Source organism: Protopterus annectens, chromosome 6.part0, assembly GCF_019279795.1.
Source record: "Protopterus annectens isolate FY-2018-M chromosome 6.part0, PAN1.0, whole genome shotgun sequence".
Classification (NCBI taxonomy): Eukaryota; Metazoa; Chordata; order Ceratodontiformes; family Protopteridae; genus Protopterus; species Protopterus annectens.
Window position 1 is genome coordinate 928654744 of NC_056737.1, and position 15508 is coordinate 928670251.

Genomic DNA, 15508 nt, shown 5'->3' on the forward strand with positions numbered 1-15508 from the left:
ACTTGGCACAGTTCCCAGCTGTTTGTTGTTCACCACTCTAAAAGCAGACATGAAAAGAATGAATTAAACCTGAGCTGAAAAAAAAGTCTGCACACCAAGGGTGTGCCACAATAAAGAAAGGCACATAATGATCAAGGTGTGGCATAATAGTTAAAGTGTTTAACTTGCAGACACAAGGTACAGAGTTTCATTCTCACCTTTTAGGGAATTTAGCTCAAAAAGTCTAACAAGGGCCGCTAGGCTAGAACTTACCTCTGAGCAAGTCAAAAGAAGTTACATTAACTGACAGGCTTTGATAACAGCCCTTTTCTATGCACATTGAAGCAGGTTACCCTCAGTTTGTAGGCTAAGTGCTATAGTCTAACAGTTTTACACATTTAGCTTGTTACTACTAATATTAAGGCAGTCTTCTAATTGTAAAATGTATTTGTGCTAGAAATCACATGCACATTCAGAGTTACAAATTTAGAAGAAAGTGAGTCAAATGTGCCTAGTCTTTTATGTTTTGGTTACTGGGGTGCATCCTTAGTTCTTTCATGCCACAGGATACAGGTCAGACAACACCCTACCTTCAGTGTGGGTTTCTGGAGGCCATACATGGAAACGGATATCAGTCTGCTGGAAGGAATTTCAAGAAAAATCAACACTAAAGCCATTTTCAAGCGCAACTTAGACTATGGATAAAGACAGAACATTTATCCCAGGACTACCCCCTGTACTACTAATGGACTGAGGCAACTCCTAAAGGCTTTATTCCATGTATGTGTCACCTCAAATTATCTATGGTATGATCCCCATTATTCTTATTAAGGGTAATATATAATATACAACCACAGGATGGGTAAGGCCAATCTCTAACCAAATGGGATAGGTTATTTTGAGCACAAAAAGGGAAACTGCTTGGGCTTAAAATGGCCTACAAGGGCACCTGGCCTAGTCCTTATCTATGAACCTATGAAAACTACAGAAAGATTCATGAGATGGTGGGAAAGGTATATGAATAGAGAATTGTGGCACTATCCCTTTTCTTACCTGTGACCAGAAGAGATGAAAGACATGATATAGGTGGACAATATCATGTCTGGTAGATGGGAAGTGGCCAGCCACAACTGAACGACAGAGAGTGAGGGAGTGGAGATAGGCATCAGGTTCTAGTGACTAATTATTCCTTGGATTGCTAAAAATACTTCTTCATAGAGATAGAGATGTAAATCCATGTAATAGACTGCTAGAATGAATGGTAGAAAGAAAATTCACATTGGCATTCAAGACAATGTAGGTCAAGTAGAAAAAAGTAAGTGGGAAAGTAGGGATGTAGAGTGTTAACTCATTCACTCTGAGGATGGAAGGGATGGAGAGTGTTAACTCATTCATTCTGATGGAGCTCAGGAAGTTTGCAATGGAAATTTCAATGGACGGAGCCTAAGCCTTTTGACAGAATCAAATTATGTCTTCTCATTTCAAACAAATGTTCATATTTCTGGAACCATAGGGGTTATGAAATAAGTATAAATGGCAAACCCTTCAGCACAAACTGTTTTTACAGTGGTAGCATTCTTTAGGTTCTAGGTCTTAAACCGGGTTTTATTAGTCACAGTAAACATAGTAGCTATTACATTTGTAATATTTTGTAAACAATCTCAGCAACCACTCAAGTTATGCACATATTGTCAGCAGCATTTTATTCATCTAGCTGAGAGCTTTCATATGTGCCTAAGGAGGTCTATCTGTGTTACTTGGTTGTTGAGATATTTAGAAAAATGTGAAAGTTATAGCTACATAAATTAATATCATAAAAACAACAGTTAATATCTATTTACCTGCACTAGACAGAGGTCAAATATTAATGCTGCTAAGTTTGCCATTGTATAAGCTTTAAGAAGAAATTTTTTAAAACCTTGTATAGCATGGTTTTGGAATTATTTATGCGTATATGAACAAGCAGTAAGTATTTGATGTCTCGAGGCATCAGTAGGAGTTAACTGCAGATGCATCTGGAGGCATCACTCGGATGTAATGAATCCACTTAAAAAGTTCAGATTAGAAACAATTATTACATCTACCTGTCATTGATAAAATGTAATATTTGTCTAAGACAGAGGTTGTGTTTTGTTCTTAGAAATGAGACAATTTGAAACTCAAACAGTTTCACTATTAAATTGTATTTTTAGCCATGTCTTCCACAGTGTTAGACTACAACTTACCACCTGACTGGATGCAAGCCCTGACTATTCCTGTGTGCAAGGGGAAAGCGAATACTTATACAGAAAGTTACAGGCCTATTAGCTTTCTAAGTAATACTTTTAGGATCATGGAGCGGTTTACTGTAAATCTTTTAAGAAGCGAGCAATCCCGGAAATCCTACTTCTGACATTCCTTTGCAAAAGGCACTTCAAATTCCTCAGATTTATTTTTATTCCTAGGTCTATCCAGCTGACTATTAGTTTCCTTCTGCACATCCTGCAGTAGGGGTGCCATCATCCAGGTAGAAATCATGATTTTACCTACTAAGTGAACCCTGCCAGTCTGTGCAGCTGCCTTGATGAATGGAGCTCCTATGCTTGGCCTACTGACCCATGCATACTTCTGTACATACATCTGTCTTTCAGCTACAATGCTCTTGCTGCTTGGTGAGCCCTTGTCCTTGGCCCTTCGTACCACTTGTTATATACTCATCTTCTACTGCTTGCCAGTCTGTGCAGTGGACTGAGTTGTGTTCCTGCAGGATGGAGAAGATGGCATTAACCACTTGCTAACACAGCTACAGATGGCTCCCCAGCTACCAGTTACTTAATCAGTCTTGGGTTATTTTGGTTTCAGTGCTTTATATATCTCTTTGTTATGCAGCCAGTACTTACATACTCATATTTAATAAACTTCTGGAGAAATATCTATAATGTTAAGGAGCTGATTTACAAAATCTTGCATTATTTTATGATGAAGGCGTTTGACAGAGTAATCATATCTTCTTAACAACAAACTGGTCAATCAAACATTTACTCTGAATGTGTTTTGGGGTATAGGAATGGCTAAAGAAAAGAATGTGTGGCTCCTTCATCATCACCATTAACCTCATTTTTCCCATTTTCTAAATGCTGTTGGGGTGTTCCATCAACTGTTATAACTTCTTTTGATTCAAGACTGCTCTTCTACCTTCTTTGACACACATTCCTGACTATTGCAAGTCTTCTCTCCTCCCCTGGAATCCATCCATCTCTTGGCTGGCCATCCTGGTTGTCTCTTGCCTTCTTCCTGTCTTTCCTGCATGTGCAACTGGGGCACCATAATCTATTCCCCTTGACCTTCTGTTTAGTTGTGGTAACTTTGGCTTCTGCTCTGATGTCCCAATTTTTTCATCTGTCTCACAATATACATCCTATTACATGTCAGTATAAACACTTATTTAAGGTCATGTGAGCATATAATTTCTGATGTGCAGTAGAGTTCGGCTGTGGACAATTTTGCAAGTGATACTGCCATACCTGTGACATACAGGATGACAAAACACATAATGACAGGTTTGTGTGCTCTGACTAAAATCTAATATTGGCTGATCTTTGGGATGTGTCATGATTTAGTAATCTGCTTTTTCTTGGTAACAAATGCAGCACTGTACAGAGAAAATGTACATAGAAGATGGTAAATATTTTCTTTACCATTTGGGTCATCTGTACTTCACCTCTCTACATGCATAGAGCTCTTGACCTCAAGAAACAGATGTGCAGGGCTGTAATATGGGCACAGTCTTCAGCTATACTGCAGAAAATGAGGCTGTTGGCATTGTTTGTGGCATTCAAGAGACATTGAAGGTCACAGACAATCAGTCATGTATGCTCTATGGTGGGACACATCAGTTCCACAGACACCTCCATGAGAATGTTAGCCAGTGCCACTGTCAGTGCTCTTTGCCCTGGTGTTGCTTATGGTCAAAGCCATGTGCATACACAGGGTGACTGTAATGGACTCCCATCACAACATATGTAGCTTGCACCCTACCCATATAAATGGGGGGGGGGGGGTTGGCATCACTGTAGTGTTGCTTGGGAAGTGCTGCTTTATGTGTGATCGCCACGTGGGTCATCTGCCACCAGCTCCACTGAGTCCAGTTTGCAGGAGCATCTGTTCCTGCACAATCTTACCAGCACCAGGGCCATGCTGCATGTCCCTGAAGTGCCTCTTGACAGATCACCAGTGCAGCTGCTCCACCATCCAGTCCCACAGCAGCTTTCCCATCCACACCACTGGGGAGATTATACTTATCACAGATTCACCCCTCCCCATGACCTCTGTCTCTGCTTTTCCTGATCTGTGCTTCTGCCATCCTCTGGCAGTGTAGATTGTCATGTATCCTTGTGTCCCTAGGCATCTATTCAAATGATGATGGCTGTGACCTTCATCATCCCCTTTCTATCTAGTATACGTGGAAATGTCAGATGCAAGTGTGTCTCAGTCCTGCATTACCCAGCATGGCTATCACTGCATGCATTATTTTGTTCTGTATGGCACCACACTATCACTGTGTACATTTTGGGGCCCACAGAGGTGACCTAGATGCTGATAATTTGCCTGGTCTGCTGCACATTGTGCACTAGGTCATCTGGAGGGGTGGGGTATGGCTGCTGCTAGTAATCCACTGCCATCCATTTCACTGAGGGTGAATGTTGTGATGGACATAGTAGGTCCTGTTGCAGCACTGATGAAGGGTCTTTGAAATGTTGGCTGACCTGCTTAACGATGGTGGATCATACTGTGCAGAATGCAGCATTTAAAAAGAGGTGGCAGGTTGTAGTTTTTGTAAACTGCAGTGACCCCAGATGTGTCCAGGTAGTGGAACCAGGATTTTAGCAGGCCACACCAACTCTAGCAGATTTCTGGTTTGAACTTGAGTGATGTTATACTGTCATTCAGACTTGCCTTTTAAGTTTCATAAGGCATCATTAACCAGGACTCCATGGGGTAACATGCATCACTTGTAATATGTTACAAAAAGGAGGAAAGATTGTGGGGATACTTTTGTGCACCTCTTTTGCATATTAGAATATGAAGTTATACTACTGCGCCTGCACTTACCTACTAGATTGCCCTGTGGTATGTCACCATGCAGGAAGAAGCAGTATAGATGATCTATATGCCATATGTGGGAATCATGGACATTTCCTGGATCCTGCATGGACACGTGGGTTATTAACTCTGTGAGTAACATGCTGCCTACTGGTTGTTGGAATGGTGGTCTTTCCTATTTATGCATTGCTGTTCATGGATCTTAACTGACACACAAGTGAAACTTACAGCTGTGAACATTTCATAGAGGCAGGCAGCATAGCAGAAGCCATGGTTTGCTGTGGCTGTTTCTCCTTATGTATTAGGAAAGCAGATGTGCTGTTCTACATATGGAAGTGATGTATGCAGGAACAGCTTGATTATTTGATAGGCTGACACATGTGAGATTCCCAAGGTGTCCCACATTTGTGTTTGAAAATTTCCTCTTCATTGTAGGGTAAGTGCTATGCACCTGTATAGAAAGTCAGTTGCATTCTTCCAATTCATGTTTTTGTGTGATATGTGTCAACTAATGCCCATATAATATCTCTGTCAAATTGCAGCTGGGTCTGGACTTGTTGGCCCATCAGCTGGAGGAAGGTAATCCTCTACCCCATGAGCAGCCATGCAGTATACCCCAGATACCACTTTTTGAGCTCCGGACGTTTTGAGATACACAAGCTGCTGTTGCCAGCATTCTGCTCACAGCAGCACAATTTTTTGGCTTTTGCTGTTTGTCTTCTATATGCCAATATGCAGAGAAGGGTGATTAGGATTGGCTGATCATATCCTCTAACACTTTGTGCCCAGGGCACTTGCCTCTTTCACTCCATCCTAGCTATATTACTGCTGTCCATATTTTTATCTTTGTTTTTGCAAGATGGTTTAAGTCCAAACTCTCTTTTCTTTACAGGGCATCAGTCAGTCACTCCCTAATTCCTCTTTTAAGCCTTATCCTCTAGTGCAGCCAGCTTTTACTGCACATTTTGCATTTTGCCAGCTAAATTATTCATCTTCCACACACCAATACATTATGGCAATATTTTAGTCATGCAAAAAAACTCAGTGTTAACAACTTGAAACAGTTCCATCTTCCTGATGTAGTAATCAAACAGACCAAACCAGATACGTGCTACAATCTAAACTTCACTTCTTCTAGACTTTGTGTCTTTCTAACATTCAAACAAATTACTTTATTTAACATCAGCAGAACACTGCTGCGGTGCTCTGCCTTAATTTCATTTAGTATCTGCACACCTTTCTTCTGCATTGCTCATTACTTCACCCAGATTTCCATTGTTTAGCCATAATCACAGCACTATAACTTTCATTAACTCAATCACTGTCTTCATTTCCTAGTGACACAGCAAACAGAGGAGACATGAAATCTTATACCTCTCAACTTTCCAGATTTGTACAGAATGTCCAGATTTTTGCCTCATATTTTTAGTCTGTTCCCCATAAAATTTGTGGTTTCTGGATTTTTGTGGCAAATCATTGAGGACTGAGTTTATTAAATAATGACAGGCATTTCAGTTTCAGACTTCATACCCTTCAGAAATGAATGGTGACACAAGACATTTTATTCTAGCAACTTTCTACGTTTATAAGGGCAATAATTAGAATTTGTTACTATTTTTGGGGCTTTCTCCCCCCATTATTGTTGGTTTTGTCCAGACTTTTTGCATTAAGAGGTTGAGATCTATAATACCATGTCAAAACATTTATTTTAACACAAATTAGAAGAATTTCTAGAAGGTAAAATTTAGGGTAAATGAAAATACCTAATTAGAATGAAATTTATATATCTAATAAAATAAAAAAATATGGATTAAAAGCCTATATCCCCCATTATGTTCCAAGTTAAATTGTGGGAAGGTCTAGAAACCACTTTTGGAGGAAAACATAGTCTGATTGTGTGAATAGGCTTTCAGCGGCTCTTGTCTTTTAGACACAAAGGGCCCAGATCATCTGAAAGCCTGCCATTGAAAATGGTAAATCATTTTAGTGTGAATCAGTATAACTCATGAAGGACTGGAGGCTATGAAGTGAATACAAAGTCATTTTGAAGTCATTTTGAACTGGTTGCCATGTAATAACCTAACTAGAAGTTGCATATTGCTTATCCATGAATCCCTGGCTATAAAATGCTCCTGCACAGCAATCTATCAGGGTGATCCACCTTCAAAAGCATTTATATTTTATTCTATATTCCTCAGGTGCTAAAAATACCAGATTATTCCAGCAGCTGGCTAGAGCTTCACAGACAGATGTTTGCCATTCTCACTCTCATATTCCATACCTCAAATATGGCGTCAAGATTCTCCTTCATAAACATGTTGGTGGTTTGGGTAAGACTACTGTTACTCTGCTGGCCTGAAAAATCCTCTGCTTCATCCTGGATTCAGTGTAAACCAAGTCTAAAATATACTGTTTTCGTTCTCAGAAAGGTAGTAGGGCTAGTATCAATACAGAATTACATATACCTGGTGAGAATGACAAGTACAACTGAGTAGACTAGCATAGCATTGAAAACGGTATTTTTTTTATTTCCTCACAAACTATTCTATCAAGGCCCATTCAAGTTGGAACCCTATACTAATCGACTTACACAGCTCTTGCTTCACAGTAATTCAAATACTTCATAAACCAAAAACTAATAACTGGTTAACCTATGAGTTTAAAGCTCTTCTACAAGTCATAGACAAGGCACGGCATTTCTAGAAGACCTCTTCACTTCCATAAACAGACTATGCTACACCCAGCTATGCAGTCATGACAAGGAAACAATATACTGTCATAAAAGTCTCTTGATGAAATCATACCAAACTTCCCTAATAAAATCACCCAAAAACTTTTGGATAGCAGTCATTGCCTTAAAGGGCAGAATAACCTTCCCTCCATGAATTTCACATCCTCCCAACGTTCTGCTTCTGATTTCCTTTTTTTTTTAACAACATTGTCATCCTTTAATCTAGATGATTCTAAATTGCCTGTGCCACTCTCCACAGCTCCATATATCCATTTATTCTACTTCAGAACTATCCTATTGAAGGAAATTTACACTGTGTTTGAACATATTAAACTTGATTGGTTCCTGGTACAGAAAGCCTTGACTCACGGTTTATTTATCACTGCAAAGACTACATCATAACCCCACTGAAACACATCTACAACCTTTGTCTTACACTTAATATTATGCCTAATACCTGGGGAAAATGCTGTTGTAAAATATCTCCCTAAGAAACATAACCCCTCAAATCTCTCAAACTTCTGGCCTGTTTCTATCCTCTCTACCCCAGGAGCTCTGAAAAAAATATGTTACTTGCCACTCATTCAGTAAATCAGACAATACCATCTTCTATCTCCATAGCAGCATTGCTTTTAGTCTGGCCACAGTACATCCACAGCTATCTGGACACTCATTGACAACATACTTCTTGGAATGGGCAAAGGACTAATTACTGGAACCATTTTAATTGACCTCACTAGAATCTTCAGTTTACCATGTCAGTGAAATAGGCGTTAGTAATGACAAACTGCACTTGCTCAAAAAATACCTCTGTTAATGCCGCATCTCAGTGAATTTCAACTCATCAATGTGCCCATCAAACCCTCTGCAGAAGGGTGTCCCCCAAGGATCTATTCTGTCACCTCTCCTCATTTCTATCTACCTTAACAAACTCCTTCTTGGCTTACGCCATCTTCCTGACCTGCTTCATGCTGATGTCATGGTGATATTCCTCTCTTGAACTTCAGGAGGATTTTCATGCCCTTATTCAGTGGGTCAGTAATAAACAATTATTGCTTAATGCCTCCAAAACAAACAAAAAATGCTTTTATTAATAGATAAATACTCATGTCTATCGACAGACCTCTGCAAATCCTCAGTCATCTGTATAACACTATTGAAAACATTGCTACATTCAAATACCTAAGTATTTGGTTGGAACCCATCCTAAATTTCCATCTCCATGTGAATTACTCTCAAAAAAAAAAATAATTAGCTGTCAACATTTCTGGGTTTAGCCTGTTCTGAGCAAATAGGAATGCCACAAGTAAAGATACCCAACTATCTCAGCTACAATATGGATTTTCTCTGATTGCTGCAGCCTCAAAAAGAAATGCTTTCATCATTCAAACCATCTCAAATGCCCTATACAGATTCATCACTTTCTTCCCAAGAAATGAACACTACTGCAATACCTTTGAAAAAGCTAACTGTATATCTGTGAAATAACATGTTAACTTTCTCCTTCCCTTTCTGCTGTTCAAACTTATCAAGAACAAGACTTTCACTCAACTAGTCAGATCAGCAATAGTCAGCCAGAGAACAACAAATCAAACAAGCACTATAGTTAAATAAAGGTGCCTCTAAATATTTCCAATTAAATTTAGGAATGCGATTTCTCTGCTCCTTTCACTACTTAACTTGATATTATTCACTGTATTCCAAGAATTATTTTCTAACTTTTCTAACTGATCCAAGCCAAGACCTCTTAAAACTCCAAATAAACAAAAAACTTAAAGCAAAACAAAATGCGGTATAAGAAAAAAATAAAAAGTAGAAGTAACCAAACCTTAAATAACTTCAATCCAAAATCAAAAGCAGGCAGAGATCAGAAATAGTCAGAGAACCATAGTATTTGAATGAAAACACACTCCAGCGCTAGTTACAGAAAGTGGAGAACATAGTACTTAACATTAGTGCCACAGCACAAATTATTTTTAGTGCGACAGCACAAGTTATTTTTAGTGCCATAGCACAAGTTGCTTTTTCTTGCTTTAAAAATTATTGCAGATATTTGGATTTATTATTTATTTATTATCTAGTCTCCAGACTATTCAAGAATCCACCAACATACAACCTTAGAAGTCTTAAACACTCATGTCCTGTCCTGCAAACCCGCCAAAATAGGCTTCATTGCTTAAACCATGTATTCTCAATCTTTGATCCCAAACTTTGGGGCTCTGTCCATTCTTTTCTTAAAGATCTCTTTTGTTTTCCTCCTTGCATCCTTTCATGCTAGCAAAATATTGGCTCTTTAACTGTTTAAGCTGTTACATTTCTGGTTGTTAAATTTGATGCTGTTGTGTTTTAGTTGTCATATAATGCCATCAAAAACATTTAATCAATATGGCCACTGAGAAGTTCTAAACCCAATGTGTTCCTTGCTTTGTTTTTTTATTTAGTACCTAACTGGACAGGTCATGTAGAATGAAGTTTGTTTTCATTTATGAGGACTCAAAAGTCAGTGCAATGCAAAGCGAAATTGCAGTATAGATGTATATCATTGCTCATCTACAGTAACAGTAAATGGATTAGAGCACACATAATAGAGAAGTAGTCGACTGAAGAATTAACCATGTGTGCTTACAAATGGTGCAGAAACAGTAGATGAAGAGAACTGACTGAGTCTAGGAGATGGCTGTATAACATGAAACACATGTATCATTTAAAAGTAAATGATATGTGAGATATATTAAAGTGAAATTGTAAGCAGGAAAGTATATTTTGGGCATCAAATGTGTAGTCAAGGACTAGCTTAATGAGTTGTCCTTAGGAAGGCACTTTCCTCATATTATTTCCATTTGTCCTTTCAGTGGACGTGTTTCATTTCCCTTTCTGTCCACCTTTATTTTACAATATGACACCTTTTTTCCTTTTTAAGAAATTGCAGAATTCCTTTTATATATTGTTGCCTGAGATAGGATTGTACTTTTCCTCATCTTGCACAGGTATCCTTGGCCTCACCTCATATACCTTTGCTTGCACATACCTTCCCCATTTTTAATTAGTATTTTAAATAAGAACACCAAGGATATGTGTAAGTAGCTAGTGTAAAGGCTAGTATTGACAGTGCACAAAAGGCACAATGGGGCACTGCTAAACTCATTTATTTCCTGACATTTTATGTTCAGATTTCATTTACCATCATTCTCAGCAGCCTGTGGTAGCTATCTATAGACATCTAGATATAATGATGCACAGCTACACGTGTGTGTGTGTGTGTGTGTGTGTGTGTGTGTGTGTGTGTGTGTGTGTGTGTATATATATATATATATATATATATATGTGTGTGTGTGTATATATATATATATATATATATATATATATATATATATATATATATGGATCCCCTTCTGAATCCCCAAATCTCATATAATCAAAACTAATTTTTGCAAGATGAAAATCCCGAATTCTTGAATAACTGAACAGCAAAATTTTCCCAGTGTAAGTAAACACTTGCCCAACATGTCCTTTTCTCCACTTTAAGTGCGATCCCGGAGTTGGTATATATAGCTGGGGGGTATGAGGTTGTGTAGGGTGTAGCCCCTCCCACATAGATAGGTTTTATTTACTATGGTGTGAGTTCTGTTTGCTTGGGCAAGTGTTTACTTTGCCTGAGAAGCTATTCTGTCGTCAAATTTAGCCTTTGAATTATTAATTAACCCTCTTTGCTGCCTGTTTGGATTGGTCAGGGAACTTTTAGTATGTATAGTTTTGTTCTTCCTACATTTGGCCAAGATTTTTATTTTTTTTTTGTTGTATAACAGATTGATATTGTCATTCCACCAGAGTGGTTTATCTTTTGAGTTTGTCTTATTCTTAATATGAATGGAAACAGCTCACTGTATACAGCTATTGCGGCTGTACAGAGATTTTGTAAATAGCTTAGTGTATGCTGGATTTGGGAATGCTTGGAATTTAGCCAAGGTGTTGCTGAGTAGAGAGAGGTTAGCCTTGGAATAGTTCCTAAAGGTTTTTGGTTTCATTGGATCCCCAGATTTAATTTTTATTTCAAGTAATACTTCCTTATGGTCAGATCTGATGAGTGAAGATATTGCATTGGATGAGGAACATCAGTCTCCTGTGTTCATGAGTACAAGGTCAAGGATGTTTCTACCTGTGGTAGGAGAATGGATCAACTATTCCAGGATGTTGGTATTAACAAAGTTTAGAAATAGCTAGGCTTGTGCATTAGAAGTAATACAGGATTCCCAATCTATAGAGGGGTAGTTGAGATCCCCCATGAATATCGTATTGGGTTGAACTGTGAGGGAGTCTAGTACATCGAAATAGGTGGTCTTGGTGTCCTGGGATGTGGAGGGGGAGCTATAGGTTGCAAGGGTACAAGGATGTGGTATGACACCCTGTTATGGTGAGTTGCATGTGTATGAGTTCCAGTGGGTCATACATTTTAACTAGTCTGGATGTGAGATTAGTTTTAATATACACTGAGACTCCCCCATCTTTAGTTTCCTTCTGTGCAGTAGCTAGTCTAAAGATGTGAAAGGCATTATAACCTTGGAGTCCTGGGGTACTCTCAGTGACAATAGACCATGTCTCTGTTACGACATAGATGTCTCACCAGGGAGAGGAAGGCTTGCATGGAGTGGAGTTTCTTGTTAAGACTTCTAGCATTGACTACTGCCACCTTCACATATTCCTGCATAGGTTCAGTTAAGTTGGTAGGTTTATCAGTTTGGCATTGTTTAAAAAAATCACTCTGAGGGTGGAAAATGTCCTTGCCAATATCCAAAAGCCTAGAGGGGATAAGTACAGACTATCCCTGGCAAAACAGCATTATCTGTCAACCATGTCCTCCCAGGTTGTCAAATATTGTACCCCCTGGACTGACACCTAAATATAAGCCAATTGTTAAAATCAATTACTTTTTTGTTGGTAAAGTGGCATCATCTTTGGAGAAGGTAGTATGCTGCTCAGTGCTAGGCTCATACCTGCCTGAGACACATAATCAGTGAGTTCAATCATGTCTAGCTTCCTATAGTCAAGGAAGGTACATCTCAGGTCATTAACTCCCACATGGACCATGACAGAGTCATACTGGTACCTGTAGTTCAATGACCTGATTGTCTGTGTGACTTGCTGGATCTTAGCCCCGGAAAGGCAGCTAACCATGACTCTCCCCTTACTCAGTCTGGTGAGGGGGACATTGATGTGCCTCAGTATAGAATCACCAATGACCAGGAAATTTGGCTGGGTGCTGATTTGCCTTAAGGGCTTAGCAGTGGAAGCAATGGATACAGTGTTACTACATGTAGAGGAGTGTTTAAGTGATAGCTGAGGACCCTTTCTTTGATTGTACTGGGCAGGAGGTATTTTTATGTGTAGTGTTTTTACCCTGTGCAGTGCAGTAGGCATATTGCACGTGTCACTGACAGCCTAAGATTACTTTGGTTGTATGAGAGAGTTTTGCCTCCACTGTTAGTGTATTTATAACTCTTGCATACTCTATCTGTTTTATTAAGAATACGTGGAATGTCACTGTACATGAGGCAATTGCTACAATGCCTTAGATTACCCATCTGAACCTGATTGGCCTCAGAGAGAGTCAGGGTGTGATGAGTGAGGAAAAGTTAAATATTTTATAAGTCAATAAGACAAGGAACTTGATGAGCAGTACTCGACTATGAGCAAACTAAATGCTCTAGTAGTTAAAAAAAATCTGTCTAGACAATAATGCCACAAGAGCATAGAGCACAGACCTTCCTAATGTAAAATGACTTGTTTGGAGCCCAAGTGCTTAAACCAGAACAAAGACATTTAGAATAACAGGTACAATAAGCTTTTACCAGCAATTCCCAGCTCAGAAGGGTGGAGGCTACCCTCTCTTGCCACAAGAATATAGATCGCAAACCTTCTTTATGTAAGATAAATAGTTTGAAGCCCAAGTGCTTAAATCAAAACTTAGAGGCTTAGAATAACATTTACAATTTGATCAGGCTACTAACAAGTAGTAATAAATGCAGCATATTAAATGCAACTAAACCATTTAAGAACATGCAGAAAAAAGATAAATAAAGTAATAAAGTAGGAAGAAGCACAGATACAGTAAAAACAGTTGAATAAAAGCATTTTTGTAGTAAGTGGGAAGAGAGGAAACAGAAGATTATTCAAGTTTAACAGACTAAGGGGGGCTGCCTTCCCAGCTCATCTGTCAGTGCTCAGTACAATGACCTGATGAGGTGGAACTGGGAGAAGTGTCCAAAATCAGATTTATAGTGGGGGCAGGCAACTCAAAAGCCACCAAGCTTAAAAAAATGACAGCAGTAGGGTGAGTGGGAAAAATCAAATGCAGACAGAGATCAGCAATAGTCAGCCAGAGAACAACAAATCAAACAAGCACTATAGTTAAATAAAGGTGCCTCTAAATATTTCCAATTAAATTTAGGAATGCGATTTCTCTGCTCCTTTCACTACTTAACTTGATATTATTCACTGTATTCCAAGAATTATTTTCTAACTTTTCTAACTGATCCAAGCCAAGACCTCTTAAAACTCCAAATAAACAAAAAACTTAAAGCAAAACAAAATGCGGTATAAGAAAAAAATAAAAAGTAGAAGTAACCAAACCTTAAATAACTTCAATCCAAAATCAAAAGCAGGCAGAGATCAGAAATAGTCAGAGAACCATAGTATTTGAATGAAAACACACTCCAGCGCTAGTTACAGAAAGTGGAGAACATAGTACTTAACATTAGTGCCACAGCACAAATTATTTTTAGTGCGACAGCACAAGTTATTTTTAGTGCCATAGCACAAGTTGCTTTTTCTTGCTTTAAAAATTATTGCAGATATTTGGATTTATTATTTATTTATTTTATTTTACATTTGTTAACTGGGAAAGTCCAACTGGACACAGGTCCATTTTCAGCGGAGGCCTGGGGAGAAAAGCTCCACATTGCAAAAAGTGACACTTTAGAGTTGTGGTCACATAGAAATCTAAACATTAAACAAATCACTGACAATTTATAGTCAAGGTTACATTTAAATCAAGCAAACATTGTAGGTTTATGGTATAAATATACAGAGATAACATTTTACATATTTGAAGTGTGTAAAAAGAAAGAAAGAAAAGTATTTCCAGGTTGAATGTAAGGATGATAGTTAAGAGAAAAGGTGGTTAGCTAAGAAGGGAAGGTATTGTAAATAGTATGTAGAGGGATAGAAGAGAATACCTTCAGGATGGGTAGTATAACAAGCTATCTTCCTGATAATAGAATTCTAATGGTTGTAGAGAAGTGTATGTTGCCTGGGTGGGGAATAGTTATGAATGGGTATTTTACTTCTGTGAGCTATGTTTTTAATTATACAACAATTATGTTGTTATTTAATTTAAATCTGTTATTTCAAATTTTATAGCACAAACATGGATAGCCATTTGCTAAACAAAACTATACAGTCTCAGACTGAAAACTGATTTTGCATAAACAGTAAACTTGTTTGTACTTGAAATGGAATTGAAACCCACATTCAAAAAATGTATTTGGCCACTGGTGGATTAAGTTTACCTTCTGGCAGTTATAAAACCGTAGACTCCTTGCACACATTTTAGGACCATGCATACATACACGTGTTCTTTGATTCACCTTCCTGAGTGTAATAAATTATATTCCTTGCATAATACAGTACCACTTCTTAGAGTGTGTTTTAAATTTGTAG

At 38.3% G+C, this 15508-nt stretch overlaps 1 protein-coding gene across 1 annotated transcript in view; it reads left to right on the forward strand.

Annotated features, from left to right (window-relative positions):
- The window catches only part of UNC79 (unc-79 homolog, NALCN channel complex subunit), a 1772232-nt gene that overhangs the window by 1030379 nt on the left and 726345 nt on the right, over positions 1-15508 (forward strand). The gene's annotated exons all lie outside the window — the stretch shown is intronic.